The sequence below is a fragment of the Callorhinus ursinus genome, unplaced genomic scaffold (genome assembly GCF_003265705.2).
Source record: "Callorhinus ursinus isolate GAN/ISIS: 27379988/994484 unplaced genomic scaffold, GSC_fseal_2.0 scaffold2, whole genome shotgun sequence".
Classification (NCBI taxonomy): Eukaryota; Metazoa; Chordata; class Mammalia; order Carnivora; family Otariidae; genus Callorhinus; species Callorhinus ursinus.
In genome coordinates this window covers 57810224-57824714 of record NW_027397064.1, presented here as the reverse complement: position 1 = coordinate 57824714, position 14491 = coordinate 57810224, and positions in this window count along the sequence as shown.

Genomic DNA, 14491 nt, shown 5'->3' with positions numbered 1-14491 from the left:
CTCCAATACCTCACTACAATTCTCTCAACAAACATTTTCAGTGTTTTTTTCACCTTTCTGACTTGGATCATTTGAGAACTAAAACTTCCCTTTTTCCTGAAGCCATGCAAACTGAATACAAACAACTTGATGTAAACTTCAGAGAAATTCCAATAGCTCATATATAGACAATCTTTGTGCTTTCTGTTGCTCTGTGGGCCACTCAAAAAGATCACCAGACACTGAAACTACAAACTAGGAGAATCTGACAGACTGCCACTGCCTGCTATCTGAAGATGCTTTGAGCCTGACACCTAGAAATCTTCTCCACTGGCTACTCTCAGAACTCAGCAACTGGTTCATAATTTGATCTAATCAGTAACCATTGTTCTTCTTTTGTTTCCATAAAAATGCCTCTTATTTAATACTTTATTACTTGAACCACAGGCCTAACTTTGCCAATACACCTGCATCACTGTGTCCTGAAATGAGTTTAACTGAACTCACCTACTGTTGAGACTAAGAGAATAATTCAATGAGATGGAACAATCTACCAATTCATTTTTTAAATTTTTTTTTCAACTCAACTTTTAAGGTGTGAAACTTCCAGGGAAATTTCAAAAGAGGTAACTGTAGGGGCTAAAGGCAGGCTACCCCAAGATAGACCACTTTGTCATACAGGTTATGACTAGCTGAAAATAATCAAGGCCCAAGACTCAGGAAGAAACTTTGACCCCTCTTGCCCCAACAACTGCCTAAAAGAATTTAGATAAAGGACCTACTCCAGGAAGAGAGCTAGCACCATAGATAACTACATTATAACATGAACTAGGTACTGTATACAGGGAGGAAAATAGCAAAGCCTATTTGATCAAAGTCCTCTATGTCCCATTGTTTCTGAGTGGCCCAGAAAAAATCTGTTTATCAATATTCTCTTTTTTTTTGTTTTAATCTTCCTGTGAATTGTATTCCTTCCCTTTGAAGTTCTAGACTCCCTACTCCCTTCTCTTCAGTTTAGGATGACATATATACCTCATTTTGCCTGTCTTTGGAATCTCATCTCTATGTGGATTACCTGCACATACAAAATTAAGTTTGATTTTCAGCTCTTAATCTGTCTTATGTCAATTTAATTCTTAGTCCAGTTAGAACAAACTTGAAGGGCATAGAAAATGTTTTTCCTCCCCAACACCTCCCAATATACATTCTCTCTTTTTTACCATAATAATACAAATGTTGGGTAGACAGATATACTACCCAGAATAAAATCCCACATGGCATTAGTTCCATGGCAATATTTGGATACAGGCAAAGAGAAGTCAGATGTTACAGAGTGGAATGCTGTGTTCCTTACTATGCTGTACAAAACATTTAATAACACCATCCACCATCTGTGATGCCTTCAAAGGCAAACTATATCCCAGCCAAGAAGAAACTAGAAAAGAGTCAGTGTTGACATATGTTGGCTGCCTCTTGCTGTTTTTAGCACAGTCCTGTGGAAGCACTGAGCTCATGCAGGAGCTAGACAGTTTGAGGCAAAATGGAAGGGAATACAACTCTGATTAGGGGGCTATTTTCTGCTTGCTGTCTAAAATTTTAATCAACCTAATGTGGATCTTAGAGAGTGGAGAGGAAAAAAAGCCATGGAACTTTTATAGTCCAATCAGAAATAGTTAAATCAAATTTCATCATATCTAGGACATGATCAATTGTAAGACACGCCATTATATATGAACTAGTAGAAAAAATAAAGGTTGCTAATAACATAATGCTTCCTTATCCATCAGCATTATATTTTATTAAGAGCTCATGACTACATTTAGACAGATTTTAATCATATTATTCCTTGTGCATACATAAATAGAAAAATATAAATAAAATAAATTGGTTAACTCTCTCCTGGAACTTCTATACCTCTTTACATTTGCAGTCTGCATCTTTGGGATTACCCTTTAATGGAGAAAAATAAATGTTTGTATTTTCCCAAAAATAGAATTATGATGGAGCATTTCTTAAGAGAATGCTCCACTAGTATCTCCAGGATTTTCTTCCAGATACCTAACACCCATTTTGCAAGTTTTGATGATTGAACATAGGCAATGATAGGGATTATAAGACCCTACTGATTTGTGAAGTGTTTAAATGTGAAAGAAGAAAAAGCCTATGTATCAATAAAATACAGCAATTATATCATTCTGAAGGAAAAATGACTGTAGCTCTGAGATTGTTTTTTTAAGCAAGAGAAAGAATGTGCACACATGGGGGAGGGGCAAAGGGAGACGGAGAGAGATAATCTTAAGCAGGCTCCATGTTCAGCTGGGAGCCTGACATGGGGGTTGATCTCATGACCCTGAGATCACTATCTGAGCTAAAATCAAGAGTTAGACGCTTAACCAACCAAACCACCCAGGCGCCCTTGTAGTTGCAAGATTTTTAAGGAATCTTCAGTTATAGTTTCCTGATAGTGGGGGCATCTCAGCAGACAAAGAGCAAATGGGAAAGGGCCTTTCAACAAAGCCTTTGTCTTCAGTTGGTGTACTGACAGTAGAGCTAGGGGCAGAGCAGTACAGAGGCTAGTAAGTAAAATATTAGCTCTTTAGGCTTAACACTGTGCCTTTTCTATGGTTATTTGCAATTGGAGGTGACCATAAGCCAGCCATACGTTTTGAGCGAAGCACAACAATTATAATCAAAAGTTTTACCTAATGACTTTTGTACTAAACTATAAGAATAAAGGCCAACAGGCTTAGGGATTTTTTTGTTTTGTTTCTTGGAGTAGGGAGGGTTGGTTTTTTGAGGATCATGGTGGGAGGGGTAACATTAAAACCGTTTTCTCTTAGGGCCTCTTAAGGCCTTAATTTCTCAGTGGCCTTTGCTGACTTCCTCTGTAAAGTAGCCTCCATACAACATACCACACATACACACAATTTATTACAGTATTTTCCTTTACTATCTTGACAGCCTCTAGCACTGAGATAATCTTATATATTTATTTATTATCCATCCCTTCCCCTTAGAATAGAAGTCCCACCGTTAAAGCAAGCAGTTAGTTAGGTTCTAACAGGATACACGAAGGCCAGCAAAGAGGAAGTCTTGGCCAGCTATTGGGAAAGTCAGAGGCCAGTCCTGGCAGCACTCCACAAGAAGCTGAATCACACCAGACAGACCCAAGATGGCGGGTGCCATGACAGGAAATCCTGTCCAAATAAGAAAAGACCCAAAACCTTGCTTCCAAGAAATCCCTGACCTGAGTAATGAATATTCCACCCTCTAGTTGACAACTCTCAATAAAAGAAACCCAACGCCCAGGGCATGCAGCTCTCTTTCTCACTTGAGCTCACCCACTCTCACATTTCAAGATGTAATTTACCTACTCAAGATTCACTTTAATAAACTTCCCCACTTGTGTTGCTCATATAACTGTGTCATGCCTGACTTTGAATTCTCTGGTGACAAGATCAAGAAACTTCAGTGACATCCATTGGGATGGGCTAGGTCAAGGCCCCAAGGACTGAGGTCTCCCCAGTTCACCCAGCAACCTCTTTTTGGTGACCATAAAGGGACAGGTAACAGGGTACTGAGTGATCCTCTTCATCTATGAGTCTCCAACTCTCATCTTCCTTGTGCTGGAGAGTTGTTCAGTCACTGTTCCTCCTTTGTTCTACTCTCTCTTTCCAATCTACCTGGGAACCAAATGGTCTGGTGGCATCTAAGAGAGACTGATTTTCAGCTTCAAAGAATAAAGGGACACTTGGTCCTTCCAGCCGAAAGGGACTCTTAGGCAACTAAGAGTTTTATGGAAGTGTCAGAGATGACTTCTCAGGACATACAACAGTCCTATAGGGCTTTCCACCTCACTGGTACTTAAAACCTTGGCTCATCTGGGGATGCGCATATAAGGACATCCTCCCGTACTCTGAGCCCCTCTGGTTGTCTTAAACTTCCAGCGGGAGAAACCAAGACATGTAAAAGAGTGCTTCATGGCCACACTTGGAAGTGACACAATCAGCACTCCAAGAGCCATTACATGGATCCCTAGGTAACTGTCCCATATTCCCAGGCTGTCTCTATCTCACCAGTAGTCTTTCTTTTGGTCCTTCCCTTATGTGTTAGCATCTTGTGCTTATTTCTCTCGTCTTTTCTGACCAACTACAGGCTCACTCTTCTCAGCCCATTTGTGTCTGCTCCCTCTGACAACCACCACAGGTTGGGATGGCTCAAAGCAGATACCAGGCAGATTTAATGCATCTGGGTTCACTCTGATAGGTAATCCTGAGAGTGCCGGGGGCTCATCCATGTGCTGTGCAGTACCTGAAAGGCCTATTTCACATCTCCTGGGTCTGATCCCTCATTTAGTTTCAGCGACCTCCTCTCACACCTACTTCCACGTTCTCCTCCATTGATGGCTGGGGAGAGAGACCTGAGGGATATTCTGCTGCCTATCGCAGAAGTCCTGTAACTCACACTGCTGTGTTTGCACAGCTCACCATAAAATGGGCTATCAGCCATTTTACTTCCTAGCAAGGGACCCTGCCCAACAATAATTTTCCCTGTGGGTTTACCTTAGTCACTATTTAACTGAATACCATCTGACCCAAGCAAGTCACAGGTTCAGAAGAGAACTGGAAAACAGAGGTTAATTCCACCTGCACTGGCCACAAAGTAGAAGGAATCAAAAGATTTCTGTGGGTCAGACAAGAAACATTTAGACTATCAAAGGGACCCCCAGCCCTGGCAGCTACTGTTTGCCACCAACTGTTGAGAGGCCTAACAGAATGAGGGGAAGGAGATACTCAGAGACCTTAGAATCATGAGGCCGTCCACCCCAGGACATCAGGGTTATCGCTTAGTGAACACTGTTCTTACTGTTCCTATTGGGGTCTTCAGGAAGAGTGTCACTCCTGACTGAAGGCACCAGGATGAGGCACGGGCCCTGCAATGCCAGGGCCGGGCGGGTCATCACATAGCATGCTGGCCACTGCTGTGATGAGGGAGGGCAGATGGACCACTGGATTCACTTGCCACCAGAACTCTTACAGTCTGCCTCAGGCCTGGGACTTTGAGGGATATTCCCAAGCAGCTGCCGAAACTCCTTTTGTTTCAAGGATGTTCCCAATCTTCTCTGGCCCAGTGTGGACTGCAAGTTTTCCCTTTTTGGTTGTGGAAAGAAAACACACCTCTGTTCATCTGTGCAAGCTGATGCGCTTAGGACCGGCAGGCCTCTTTCTCTGCCCTCGGGGCTTCTATCGGCTTCCAGCCTTGCTGGGGGCACCTCACCTCCTCTGCCACCACCTCCCCCTCCTCCTGGTCTGCACCACCATGGCTGTGGCTTCCAAAACGGGCTCCTCTACCACCCTGGGTGCCTTCAGCTCCAGCGGCTCCTGCTCTTCTTACACTGACCAAGGAGCCAACAGCACCCTGAGCTGCTGGGCCACCTCTTTACGAGGTTCAAACGGAAGCATCTCCCAAATCAGCATGAGGAGGCCCAGGGACTCCCCTGGACTTAAAATACCCACTTCAGATTCCCCCACAGGAGCCCCAACTACAACTGACAGTGGGGAACAAATTGATTTTTAGTGGACACAGGGACAACCTATTATTATCTGTTGCAATTTGTCAGCAAAAGATGACTTAAAATGATGGCCGACTTTGGCTCATAAAAGTTTTCATGGGTAATAGTTAAGAATGAGTAGGTTGAATAGATTAAAAAAAGGCTCATAGGTAAACTTTTACAGAGCTTTCAAAATCTTTCGCAGCCTAAAACTCTGAAGTTTTGCTAAGTTAAATGATAAACTGGATTAAATTCATTGGATATTTAAGTCTTTTCCAAATAAGATAAAACATTAAAACATTAATTACTGAATGTAGGTGTGTCTGCTTTTGGCATTTTATTATGGAGAAACTGAGGATTCTAAAAATTAAAAAATGTACTCAAATTTTAGATCTAAAGAATTCTGGTTTAACAGACAGTTCAACAGCTCATAATTGCTTACTACTTAATTTTCACTGGAGACTAAGGTTTCTAAGAGTTAAAATTCTGCTAAATATAATTATTACTGATAGAAATGACAAAGAAAGCAATTCACATGTAGGAGAGTAGGAGATACGTTAAAAAAAAAAAAGGTATGAGGAATGGGAATATATTTTTGTTGAGGCAAAAGGAGGTAATTTTGTCCGACAATGAGACTGGTTATTCAGAGAGAGAAGGCTTAGGATGAAATCTCAGTGAAAGAGAAAATTGTAGGTTTGTGAAGGGAAACTTTTGGAGAAGAATTTTACGTGTGACCAGAACTAAGACTGTAATGAATGGATTTTAAAAAGTACACTGGTATAAGACTGAGATTCAGCTCTTCTCTCAATTAAAGACAAAGTCTTCTTGGATTGTTGGTCTACTCTTGATAAGAAATTGTAAACAAAGTTTTTCTTTTTTATCTTCCCAGAAAACCAAAGTTTCTATGTTTTATCTTAATCAGGTCTTTGATTACTTAAGAGAACTGAAACTTTGTAATATTTAAGGAGCTAAGTTTTGCTAGCAACTATATAAAGTTCTGTAGAATCTCTTGTTGCCACCTTGGTTAAATAGCAAATTAAATATTACATTTTGTTAGTAATCTGCAATCCTATTTAGGTACGTGCTTTAAAACTTTGAGGTTTTTAACAAAATTCCCAAGATTCAAAATCTAAATGAAGTCTTTTTGACTAATTAGGCTTATTTATTTGGTATAAGTTACATGGGAAGCACTATCAAACAAACGATGAAAAACCTTAAGTGATATTGTATAGATAAAGGCTATAACTGTTTTACAAATTACACAAGATTCCTAAAGTTTTAATATGTTCTGGTGTAAGGTCGTCACTTGACATTTGAATTATTGAAATGTTGTGTGTCACAGAAATAATTGGATTTCCTTGTCAACTGCATTATTACAAACTCTCATCAGATCTCTAACCATGGCCACTTTTTAGTGTTTTGTCATTTATAGTTATTGTCCTGATGCTCTTGAGCAATGTGTTTCGTCTTCAAGGAGATTCATGAAAAGAACTTTCTAACAAACACAGGTTTCTGATATTTTTAAGATCATAAAACTAGACTGGGTAAGAACTTCTAAAGTAATGAGAAAGTTGCAAACAGAACAAAATTAGTAACATGGGACTAAATGAATTGAAGAAGATGAGAATAGTTTTTATGACTTACTTCAAACATTGCTGATTCTCTAATGTTTGCTCTTCCAGATTTAAGTTCCTCTAAAGTTATCTATGACTTAGAGAAATATGATAGAATATTCCTTTGTGAACAAATTGAAACATTTGTCTTTTCTCCCTCTCTGAACCCTCCAGGATTCAGTAACTCTCTGTGAGTATTCTTTTATGGCAGTTATAATTATTTGCATAAGTTCAATGAGAATCTGTTCTCCTTGTAACAAGACACCATTGGAAACACTGGTTATATTACCAAAGCTTTGATTGGAATGTCATATTTGAGAGAGACATGCATAGACTCAGATATGACCAGACAGCTTTAAGGAACTAAGGCTGACTTTATGGACCCAACAGAGCCCCTTGGAAATGTTAAATGTTGAGCCCCTTGCTTACAGAGTTCCCAACAGGCCTTACCAGGTGAGTAAATAATGTCACTTCCTCAACAGGTGCAGGAAACCTCAGGATATTCTGGGGACCACGAGAAGAGGAATTCACCCCAATCTACAGGTACTGCAGGCAAATCTGATGGCAAGTATTTGGCTTGGCTTCTGGCCTTGAGAGGCCATTAAAGGCTCAATCTGAAATTCCTTATAAAAGTTCCAGCAAAGTAGATTAAAAGAAAGCTTACATGGTCAATCACCATTCTTGTTGAGTTTATGTAAATAATTAAGCGAAGTTTGTTAAAATTGGACCGATTTTACAAACGGATTAGTCCTGATTTGGCTATCTTTGATGGAAAAGTGGGTGCTTTTAAAGAAAAAAAATGTTTCAATAACACATCTTTGTGGATGTTAGACTCTAGTTCTGATTGTCTTTTAGTGTTTGCTGTTTGCCTATAAAACTGGGCTGGATCCTGAATTCTTCTGATCTCCTCAACTATCTGGCTATGACTCTCCAAACTAAGGTTTCCGATCTTTGCCCATTCTCTCTCTCTCTCTTTTTTTTTTTACGATTTGATTTGTGATAGAGAGAGAGAGAGCACAAGCAGGGGAAGAAGAGGCAGAGGGAGAAGCAGGCTCTTCACTGAGCAGGGAGCCCAGTGTGGGGCTTGATCCCAGGACCCTGGGATCATGACCTGAGCCAAAGGCAGATGCTTAACTGACTGAGCCACTCAGGTGCCCCTTCGCCCATTCTCTTGACTTAAAATCATTAAAAATGAAAAACTGCCCTTTTTCCTGAAGCCCTGCAAATGGAAGCTGGACAACTTGAGAGACAACTTCTTCAGAGAAATTGCCACAAAACTCATGGATGGACAATCTTCGTGCTCTATGGGCCACTCAAAAGGATCACGAGAAACATTTAAACTACAAAGCAGAAGGACTCACTGGATTGCCACTGCCTGCTCCCAGTCCATCTGAGGATGTGTTGAGCCTGACACCTAGAAACCTCCCAACTGGCAGCACTCAGGACTCAGACACCGGGTTTGTAATTTGCTCCACTCATTTACTTATTTTCCTTTTCTTTTCATAGAAATGCCTCTTATTAATTACGTGATTGCTTGCTAAGTAAGGCAGAGTCTTTATGACAGCTAACACAGACTGCTGTACCTGATTACTCCTGGGAAGGAAGAATCCATATAGATAAAATCAGGCAATAAGCCACCTGGCTACAAGATGCCTTTGACTACATTCTCAGAAAAATTGGGGAAGTCTGCACAATGGCTAACACACAATGCTGTGTATGAATCCATTCATCTGGAGAAGTTAAAAGCCTTCAGGTCACCAGAGCAGTAGCTAACTGGACCACGGTCCTCCATAAACCCATCCTACCTTCTCCTCCTCCTGGTGGGACTCCTTATTCTCCTAGTTTCCAGGCCTTTCATGGTTATACCCTCTTCTTGGACCCTAATAACCATACTCTTTATACTGATGTTGACCTTGTATTCTAAGTTACTAACAAAATTGATTTCCTCCTGCCTCAACCAGGAGAATCTCCAGATGTTGGTCTGCAAAAACCCTGAGAGAAACCCGGAAACATATGACTATTAACCCCCACTAGATGAAGCCAAGACTTCCTTCTACTCCCTGCTGTCCATCCAGGTTTCCTAAAACTTAGATAGCAAGGACCTCTGGAGCCCTCAGGCAGGGACAACATCCCACACCAGCATGAAGCAGTTACAGAAGATGCACCATCGCCCAATATTTCCTTAAAAGGTTTTTAGGCTCCAGAGTCCTTGATGGGGGACTATTAAAAGTAGGCAGTTTGGTCCGAACAGGAAAGCAGAAGTCATGGCCAGCTATTGGGAAAGTCAGGCCTATCCTGGGCAGCACTCCACAAGAAGCCAGATCAAACCAGACAGGCTCAAGATGGCAGGTGCCATGACAGGAAACTCCTGGCCAAATAAGGAAGAAAAGGCATGGAACCTTGCTTCCAAGAAAGTCCAGCCTCGAGTAATGAATATTTCACCCCCAGTTAGCAACTGTCAATAAATGATAGAGACCCAGCTCTCTCTCTCTCTCCAGCTTTAATAAATTTCCCCACTTGTGTTGCTCATACAACTATGTTGTGTCTGTCCTTGAATTCTTTCTTGTGACAAGACCAAGAACCTTCAGCAACATCTCTAGGACAGGCTGGGTCAAGGCCCCAGTTCACCTGGCAACACCATGAGAGCATTGTTTCCCCCCAATTCCTGCCCACCTACACTCTAGCCATTCTACTAAAGCTCCAGCCACCCCACCAAAGTAGCACCAGTGTGATGCACCCTGAGACACCAAGGGACAGTGCCTACTATAGCTCCAGTTATGTTGCCAAAGGAACACAGGTATAAAGCACACCAGGCTACACCAGAACCACATGTGCTTCTGCCCCAATGTGCCAGAGCACCCCTTGTGTGGAGCATCCAGGACCTCCTGCCTGCATCCACTTTAGCTCCAGCTATTCTGCCATGGCCCCCCTGCATGGAGCACCTTGAGACCTCCCAGCCTACACTGCATCAGCTCCAGCCATGCTGCTAGAGGGCCCCCTGTGCAGAGTGGCCCAGGACCACCTGGCCTGCACCTGCTTCAGCTCCTGCTACTTCATCAGGGAGTCCCCTGCACGAACACCCTGGCACCCTCCTGGACTGTGTCTACTTCAGCTTCAACTGTCTTTCCAGGGTGCTCCTGGCCCATACCCACTTCAGCTCCAGCCAGAAAACCAAAGCTACCAGGCACATTCTTCAAAGCTACAATGCCATTCCTTCAAGACTAAGGGAAGTAGCTATTCTGTCTAATTCATTGAAACAAACACAGAAAGTTAAAAAAAAGAAGAAACAGAGGAATATGCTCAAAATGAAAGAGTAAGACAAAACTTCAGAAAGAGAACTAAACAAAACAGAGATAAGCAATCTACCTGATGAAGAGTTCAAAGAAATGATCATAAAGATGCTCACTGGAGAGAAGAGTGGATGAACTACGTTAGAACTTCAACAAAGAGACAGAAAATATAAAAATCAACCAGAGTTGAAGAATACAACAACTGAAATGAAAAATAAACTAGAGGGAATCAACAGCAAATTAGAGGATGTGGAAGAATGAATCAGTGACCTGAAAAACAGGCTAATGGAAAGCATCCAAGCTGAACAGAAAAAGAAAAAAGAATTTAAAAAATGAGGATAGATTAAGGGATTCTGGGACAAATCAAGTATACTAACATTTGCATTATAGGGTTCCAGAAGAGAGAGAAAGGGGCAGAAAACTTATTTGAAGAAATAATAGCTGAAAACTTCCCCAACTTGGGGAAGGAAGCAGACATCCAGGTGGAAGGAGAGACAGCTCCAAACAAGATGAACCGAAGGAGTTCCACACCAAGACAAATAAAAGATTAAAGATATAAAGAGAAACTTAAAAGCAGCAAGAGAAAAGCAACTAGCAATGTACAAGGAAAATCCCATGAGCTATCAGCTCACTTTTCAGCAGAAACTGTACGCCAGAAAGGAGTGGCATGATATATTCAAAGTGATACAAGGGAAAATAACCTACAACCAGGAACACTCTACCTGGCAAGATTATCACTCAGAATTGAAAGAGAGATAGAGTTTCCCGGACAAACAAAAGTTAAAAGATCATCAACAATAAACTACCATTACAAGAAATATTAAGGGGACTTCTTTAAGTGGAAAAGAAAAGGTCCTAATTAGAAGAAAAATATGAAAGGAAAAATTTTGTGAGTTAAAAAGCAAACATACAATAAGAGTAGTAGATCAGTCACTAATACAGCTAGTGTAAAGATTAAGACACAAAAGTAGTAAAATTGCACCTAAAAAATTAGTTATAGGAGTCACAAAATAAAAAGATGCAAAATATGACATCATGCACATAAAACATGAGAGGAGGCGAGAAAAATGTAATTGTAGAATGGATTCAAACTTAAGAAGCCATCAAATTAATACAGACTACTATGTATTTAGGATGTTATATATGAACCTCATTTAACCACAAACCAAAAACTATAACAGACAAAAAAATAAAGAGGAAAGAATCAAAGCATAACAACAAAGAAAATCATCAATCACAAGGGAAGAGAGCAAGAGGAATAAAAAAATGGAACTACAAAAACAACCAGAAAGCAATTAACAAAATGGCAATAAGTGCATGCCTATCAATAATCACTTCAAATATAAATTATATAATTGCTCCAATCAAAAGAGATGGGGTGACTGGATTAAAAAAATAAGACCCATCTATTGCTGCCTACCAGAGACTCACTTCATACCTAAATATACACACAGACTGAAAGTGAAGGGACAGAAAAAGATATTTCATTCAAATGGAAGTGAAAAAGAAAGCTGGGAGCAGTACTTAATAACAGACAAAACAGACTTTAAAACAAAGACTATAAGGAGAGACAAAGGAGGGCATTACATAATGACAGAGGGATCCATCCAACAAGAGAATATAACAACTGTAAATATCTATGTAGCCTAAATAGGAGCATCTAAATACATTAAGCAAATTAACAATGGACATAAAGGGGGACAGTGACAGTAATAATTGTAGGGGACTTTAGCACCCCACTTATTATCAATGGATAGATCATCCAGACCCCCAAAAAAAAAAATCAATAAGAAAACAGTGGCTTTAAATGACACATTAGAACAAATGGACTTAACAGATAGATACAGAACAATCCATCCAAAAACAGCAGAATACACATCCTTTGCAAGTGCCCAAGGAACATTCTTCAGGATAGATCACATGTTAGACCACGAAACAAGTCTCAATAAATTTAAGAACACCAAAATCATATCAAGCATCTTTTCTAACCATGATGGTATGAAACCAGAAATTGATAAAAAAAAAAACAAAACAACTGGAAAATGTACAACAAACACATGGAGGCTAAACAGCATGTTACTAAATAACCACTGGGCCAATGAAGAAATCAAAGAAGAAATAAAAAAATACCTGTAGGAAAATGAAAATGGAAACAGAATGGTCTAAAAGCAGTTCTCAGGAGGTTTATAGCAATACAGGCCTACCTCAAGAAACAAGAAAAATCTTAAACCATCCAACCTTCCATCTGAAGGAACTAGAAAAAGAAGAAACAAAGCCCAAAGTTAGTAGGAGGAAGAAGAGCAGAAATAAATGAAATAGAGATTTAAATTAATAGAATCTATCAATGAAACCAAGAGCTGGTTCTTTTAAAAGATAAACAAAACTTTTGTTAAATCTTTAGCCAGGCTCATCAAGAAAAAAAGATAGAGGACTCAAATAAATTAAATCAGAAATGAAAGAAGAGAAATAAAAACTGACACCACAGAAATACAAAGCATTCTAAGAGACTACTAAAAAAAAAAAAAAATTATATGTCAACAAGTTGGACAACTTAAAAGAAATGGATAAGTTCCTAGAAACATATAATCTTCAAGACTGAATCAGAAAGAAACAGAAAATTTGAATAGACTGATTACTAGTAACAAAGATTCAATCAGTAATCAAAAACTCCCAACAACAAAAGCCTAGGACCAGATGGCTTCACAGGTGAGTTTTACCAAACATTTAAAGAAGAGTTAGTACCTATTCTTCTCAACTTATTCCAAAAAACAGAAAAGGAAGGAGAATTTGAAAATTCATTCAAAAAGGGCAGCATTACTCTGATACAGAACCAAAGACACTACAAAAAAAGAAAGCTACAGGCCAATATCCCTAATGAACCCAGTTGGGAAAAAAAAAAAAATCCTCAAGAGAATATTAGCAAACCAATTCAACAACACATTAAAAGGATCATTCACCACAATCAAGTGGGATTTATTCCAGGGATCCAACGATGGTTCAATATCTGCAAATTGATCAGCATAATACATCACATTAAAAAATGAAGGATAAAAACCATATGATCACCTCAATAGATGCACAAAAAGCATTTGATAAAATACAACATCCATTCATGAAAAAACCTCTCAACAAAGTAGGTACAGAGAAAACATACCTCAAAATGATGGCCATATATGACAAAACCAAAGCTAACATTATATTCAGTGGTGAAAACTGAAAGCTTTTCCCCTAAGGTGAGGAAAAAGACAAGGATATCCACTCTCACCCTTTTATTGAACATAGTACTGGAAATTTTAGCCATAGCAATCAGACAGGAAAAAGAAATCAAAGGCATCCAAATTGGTTAAGGGGAAAGTAAAATTATCACTATTTGCAGATGACATGATACTATATATCCCTAAAGACTCTACCAAAAAAACTATTAAACCAAATAAATGAATGCAGTAAAGTTTCAGGGTACAAAATTAATAAACAGAAATCTATGGCATTTCTATACAGTAATAATAAAGTAGGAAATTAACAAAATAATCCCATTTACAATTACACCAAAAAGAATAAAATACCTAGTGATAAATTTAACCAAGGAGGTGAAAGACCTATACTCTGACAACTATAAGACACTGATGAAAGAAATCAAAGAGAACACAACCAAATGGAAAGATATACCATGCTCATGGACTAGATGAATTAATACTGTTAAAATGTCCGTATACCCAAAGTAATCCACAGATTCAGTACAATTCCTATCAAAATGCCAATAATATTTTCCACAGAACTAGAACAAATTTGTATGGAACAATAAAAGAACCCCCAAATAGCCAAAGCAATCTTGAGAAAGAACAAAGCTGGAGGTATCACGATCCCAAATTTCAAGCTATCCTACAAAGCTATAGTAATCAAAACAGCATTGTACTGGCACAAAAATAGACATATAGATCAATAGAACAGGATGGGGCGCCCAAATACAAACCCATGCTTATATGGCCAATTAATCTATGACAAAGGTGGCAAGAATACACAATGAGGAAAAGACAGTCTCACCAATAAAAGATGTTGGG